Source organism: Pipra filicauda, unplaced genomic scaffold, assembly GCF_003945595.2.
Source record: "Pipra filicauda isolate LSUMZ 115617 unplaced genomic scaffold, ASM394559v2 scaffold35_size7292922_pilon, whole genome shotgun sequence".
NCBI classification, from domain to species: Eukaryota; Metazoa; Chordata; class Aves; order Passeriformes; family Pipridae; genus Pipra; species Pipra filicauda.
Window position 1 is genome coordinate 1,173,661 of NW_024104487.1, and position 6,000 is coordinate 1,179,660.

General features: G+C 43.6%; 1 protein-coding gene across 10 annotated transcripts in view; it reads right to left on the reverse strand.

Annotated features, from left to right (window-relative positions):
* KDM4C (lysine demethylase 4C) overlaps positions 1–5,097 on the reverse strand; it is a 260,988-nt gene extending 255,891 nt beyond the window's left edge. For 9 of the 10 annotated variants that reach the window (XM_027752199.2, XM_039384505.1, XM_039384504.1 and 6 more), the window contains exon 1: positions 4,989–5,097. The gene's annotated coding sequence lies outside the window, so the exon portion shown is untranslated. Of the gene's footprint in view, positions 1–1,326; positions 1,542–4,988 lie in introns of those variants that run through there. The other variant, XM_039384503.1, reaches the window with a different exon arrangement.
* Positions 5,098–6,000: the final 903 nt, after the last annotated feature.

Consider the following 6,000-nt stretch of genomic DNA (forward strand, 5'->3'; position numbering starts at 1 on the left):
CCTGGGGAGTAACCATGAAGATGCGTCCCTGCTTCACAGGAAAAGCTCCACACTTCAAGAAAGTGTGTGGAAGAGTCTGCCACGTGAAAGTTGGACTGGGCTTTTATAGTTATAAAGTGATGGACTGGTAGTCACAGATTTACAGGCCAGTGACCAGCTTATCTGCCAAATCCTGCTTCAAAAACCAGGATGTGTATCTGAAGCCTGGTGAACCTGGCTGGCTTTAGCATAATTCAACACCAAGACAGCACCCCGGCTCCAGCAGTAGAACTTGCATGATGGCCTGCATAATGGCCTGCACGATGAGCTGCATAATGCCTTGCATTGTACGCATTGTCTGACCGGATTCTAGGCCTTATCGGGCACTTCGCCCTGCCCCACCCATGTTTCTTTTTAATTCAATCGCACGTATGAAATCCACAGTCCTAGTCGGAAGGAGCCTGACACAGGCTTCAGCAACAGCAAGTCAGATCTATCAAGTTTCCACAGCTGCTAACAGCAGACATCTAGTAAATAGTAAGTGTAGGAGCAGCTTATAATTTACTTTTCCAGAATACCATCTAATTCTTCAGAAACGTATATATCAAGGAGTCCTTAGGCGCAGCGGGTATTACTCGCATTTGGTGGAGTTTGATGATTTTTTTCCCATAATTCTGAACCTTTGTAGGCCTTTAGTATCCAAAACATCTCATGACATAGCACTCTACAATCAACAATATGCTAGGTGATGTATCTTCCTCTGCATATTTTGAGTATTTCGCATTTTAGTTTTATCTGATACCTCATGTGCACACTGGGAACAGTTATCAAACTGCTTTCTGACTACACATGACTTACAGATCTCTACCATGGTCTCATGCAGTGAATCTCTTCCAAGCTGAAAACTTCTCGTCTCACCACAGAAAATCCATTCCACATTTCTGATCATCATTGTATCCTATTTCTGGATCTTTATCAGTTCCAGTAAATTATTTTTAGTCATGGGAAATGGATATTAAAGCTGCAAGCACTATTCAAGATGCAAGTAAACCATGAATTCACACAATGGTGTAACAATATTATCACATCTGGGTGCAGCCCTCACAGAGTCCGGACAGTGGTTTGGCCTAGCTCTCAGTTTTCGGAAAGGCTAATTTACAAGTACCCAAAAGTTCAGAAAAATATTCATTGCTAATACAGTCTGTAATATTCATGGGGATAGAAAATGCAGGTGGTGGATGTGAATTGCTTCCTGATTAAGCACTTTCAAACAGTTCAACTAGGTCTGTCATTTCTGCCAATACACATTTCTCAAAAAAATCTCCCAACTATATGGCATGTAATTACCTGCTTTTGCAGGTCTCCTCCCAAAAGATACTGTTTTATCTTGGATTTCACAACTCCTTAACATCAAAATATATATATCCTTTTCAACCCAAGGTAATGCCATGAAGCTGCATCAGGGGAGGTGGTTGGGCACTGGAACAGGCTCCCCGGGGAAGTGGCCACAGCACCAAGCCTTGCAGAGTTCAAGGAGCTTTTAGACAACGCTCTCAGGCACATGGTGTGATTCTTGGGGTGTCCTGTGCAGGGCCAGGAGTTGGACTCAATGATCCTTGTGGGTCCCCTCCAAATCAGGATATTCTATGATTCTACAATTCTGCAAAGATTTGTATATCTCAGTAAATCCAAAGGAGATTTCCACAGGGACAACAAAAGAACATTGTGAGTTTAGAAGTTTCACCAACTCAAATATAAGCCATACCTACAACCTTGAAGGCAACAAATCAGTTAAGAAAAAGCTTTTCTTTTATTATTAATTAATAATTTCCCAAATTTTAGAGATTTTTACTGATGTCAGTTTTGAAATATTTATCATCACTGATTCAAATCAAATACTCCAAATACATCATTGAATCCAACCAAACATGAAGAGTTTGATTCCTAAAACCTAGAGAGTTTCTTGCACTTCTTTATTTCTATGCCTTTATTAATAGCGCAGTTAGCAGACTTCTACACATTTCCCCTATTTTAATTTTAAATCAAAATTACTCTTTTTTTTCAAAACAGTTTATGATTATAAACAATTTATCCACCTCCAAAGTCATAGGTTCATTTACCATTTTAGCAACTTACACATTGTTTTAATCAAAGAAATAAACTGTGAAAATTAAACAAAACCTGTCTCAGCACAGTAATTTTTGTCATACAACATCTACCATGAATAGAAGTACTTATCTAGGTCTTCTTACAGACAAGCTATCGGCTAGTAACTGGCCTTTTAATTTTATCAGACAAAACCCAGCAGGAAATCACAGGTCTAATGAGCTAAATCCACCTTTTACAGGCAGAAATGTCACAAAGGAACTAGAATGCATTTTGTTTGTAAGATTTTCCCTTAATATCTGTATCTGAATTATCCTACCATGTCTGAAAATCAGAAAATTAAACTGATTAGACACTGAAATTTTTTCAATAATCAGTTTTCACAGAGAATTTAGAATCTTGACAAGTTTTCGAATCCTTTTTTATTCATATTGTCCTCAGTTTTCAGGGTATACCGTCCCACAAATGTTAGATGTAAACAGAATTAAGGATAAAAATCAGTATTTGCATAACTCAGCAATATGACAAAGCCAACAACTCAACCACTATGTGCCAATCCACATTTTGAACAGACTGGAGGAAAGTGCAAGCCCACGGAAGAATTTTTTATGACACACGCTGGCATCCAAGAAACCTGAAGTAAATACTAAGTTTTCATAAATCAAAACTACAATAAGAGTTTATAACACATTCTGGACTTTGGATGAGCAAATTCTTATTGACACCTTCATTACGTGATTTGATTACACAACAACTGCTATCCTGCAAGTAAAAAATACTGCAAGTAAAAAATATCCTATGGGTCTGCCTGTGAACCTAAAAGAAAATCAAGAAAAGAACTCAACACATCGCTTGTTCATTTTGAGATATGAAATATCAAGCTATCAAATGACTATGGAGATTTTTTACTAGATAAGTACTAAAATCTTAACATTTCAGGACATCACTTTTTGAATGATTCCTGCAATCATTTAGGGAACTTGAAAATATCTTGTATTAACAGAATTACAGTAATAAAGTTTCATGTGGACTAAAATTAAGTATTAGGGTGGGATTTTCTAATTTACACTGAGGATAGTAAGACAAAGATACGACCTTTATAAAACATATTTGACCAAAACTGACACCACCACAAATGCCATTCACGTTCTGTTCAGCATCATGCTGATGAAACATATCTTAGCAAAAGAAGCCTAAGAATAAAGTTAGTAAATAACTGAGTTAACTGCAGAACTAAGAATGAGACCAATCTAGAGCTGTTTAAAGTCAGAAAGGCTTACATCTACTGAATTCAGTATTTTTTTTTAAAGTTGCATATAAAATCATATTTTTTACTAAGTACTGTGTCTCCTACTAACACCTTAGGAATACTCTAATAATTAGAAGTTGACAACATAATTTTCTGATTTGAATCACTGGTGACAGTGCACTCAGATTTTAATGAAGAACTATTTAACTGATTTTTTAGAAATCAGGTCAAGAGATACAAAATTCTGCATGCAATACTCATCAATAATTAAGGACTTAAACTTACAGGATTTTAATTTTTTCCCATTTCATTATATTTACCATTCAAAAAAAAAAGGGACCAAAACAAATGACTTTTCAAAACCAATACTGACTAAAGATTTTTCCCTCATCTACATCCTAATCCAACAGCTCATGTCCACGTATTTGGATGATACCTATTGTTTCCTGGGTCAGTCCCTGGAAAGGCAATTGCTTTTATACACATCTGTATCTGCACTTAGTTAATAGAAAACCATCAGCTGCCAGCAATCAGTAGCACCAACACCACTCCAAACTGAAGCCGAGAGAAAGATAAGCATGAGGGGCAGTGGTTCAATTTACTATCATTTCAACTACTGAAAAGGAAATCATGCTTGTGTTTTCCACGTGTTTGGAAGGTACCTGTAGCTATGCAATCAGTTAGTTATCACAGTTCAAGGAAAAATAACGATAAAGCCCAAGACAAATGTTATACCACGGAAACAAAAATAAACCCCATTGTAGTCACAAAAATAGCCTGTATTACGTTGCTAGAAAGTTTCATTCTTGTGGAAAACGCTTCAGCTTAAAATGTGCTCGTTTAGTAGCCACCAGTAGCCCTTGCTACAGCTGATAACTATACTGCAGGAATCGTAAATCTGCAAAAATGTAGTTTAAAAACGTAAAAAATAAATGCTGTTTACTCTCCGAGCTAGTATCATTTTTTAACAAACACGTGGACGTCCAGTATTTTTCCTAATACAGTTAAGCTATCAGGAATAATTTTTTGCATGCACTTCACATTTCAGATTGCCAGCTAAAATCCACTAAAGAAGAGAGAAAGCTCATTAAGAGAAGACTATTAAGGTGGCATAGAGCCCTGATCCCAAAACCAGCTGCGAAAGCGTGTAGCACTATAACCACAGACAGACACACACACGTGGAACCGGCGCTTAACTGAGCGTTTTACTCAGCGCACAGCTTCAAAGTCCTAGCGACGTGCAGGAACGAACGAGCTGTACGAAAAAGAGACCGTAAGAAAACTCCACAGTAATTTCAGCACAGCGCCGAAGGACACGGAGAGAAGTAACGCTGTGTTTCGCTCCGTCCACACACGTCCCACACGCGGGGAAGCCGCCCGATCCCCCGGGGCGGTCCCGCCGGCCGCGGACGCGAGACCTGCCGTTCCCACACCTGCGCTTTCGCTTCCCCCCCCTCGGCCGCAGCCGCCACCCATCGCTGGGGGCCGGAGCCCCCGGCGGACTCTCCGTCCCGGCTGCGGGAGGTCCCGCGTTCCCCCGGGGAGCATCTGGGCCGCCCCGGGCCCGGGCCCGGTCGGCGCTGCCCCGCCGGGGAACCCGCGGTCCGGCCCGGCCTCCGCAGCCCCGCAGTGCTCCCGCACGCCCGGCCCGCACCTGTCCCGGAGAGGCTCCAGCGGGGCAGCAGCCGCCGCCGCAGGTCGGGCCGGTCGCGGCGCGCGCGGGTCCCGGGCCGGCGCTGTCCCGGCCTCGCGATGACAGCTGCCGGAGCGCACGCGCGCGCGCGCGGGGGACCCGCCACGTGACCCGCGGAGCGGCCCGCGTCACGTGCCGGGAGCACGCGGGCGGCGCCGCGGGTGCTTCCGGGCGGAACGGCGAGGAGGGGCGCGTGCCTCCCGCCCGCCCCAGCGCGGGCTGCGCCGGCACGGCGGAGCCACAGAGGGCCCGCCCGCCGCACAGCGGCCTGTGCGCTTCCCCCGCCGCCGCTGAGCCCCCTGTGCGCTTCCCCCGCCGCCGCACAGCCCCCTGTGCGCTTCCCCCGCCGCCACCCCCGCTGCCGCACCTGCCGCAACAGAGCAGGCGGAAACACAAGCCCGAAGCTTCCGAGCAAAGTCGGTCTGTGACAGAATCACGGGGATCAGTTGGGTTGGAAACGACCTGAAATCGTCCAGTCCAGCCTATGACCGAACACCACTGCGTCAACTAGACCAAGGCACTAAGTGCCACATCGCGTCCTTCCTTAACACCTCCAGGGCCTGTGACTCCACCACTTCCCTGGGCAGTCCGTTCCAATGCCTGATCACTTTCTGTGAACAAATTCATGCCAAGTTCCTTCTACTGTAACCTCAGTAACGCTGAACAGGCAGGACCTTTCAGGTCCATAGGAATGGTGAATCTGTTAGAGCATGCTGCAAGGTCGAATTGGTTATCCTAATTAATCTCCTTTGAACCGCCGTGTCCCGTATCAGTCAGTACTGCTGTTTGAAAGTGATTTTGTTTGCAAAACTAATGTTGCTTTTGGTGACAAAGGCCCAAAATGCTCAATGTTTTTGTGTTTACGTTCTGAAGTGCCATGGTACAGTATAATTTTGACTGTTCAGATTGTTGATAAAATAAATGAGTCTGTGGTTTAATCACTGTGTGATATGCTTTGACTTTTCTTATCAGT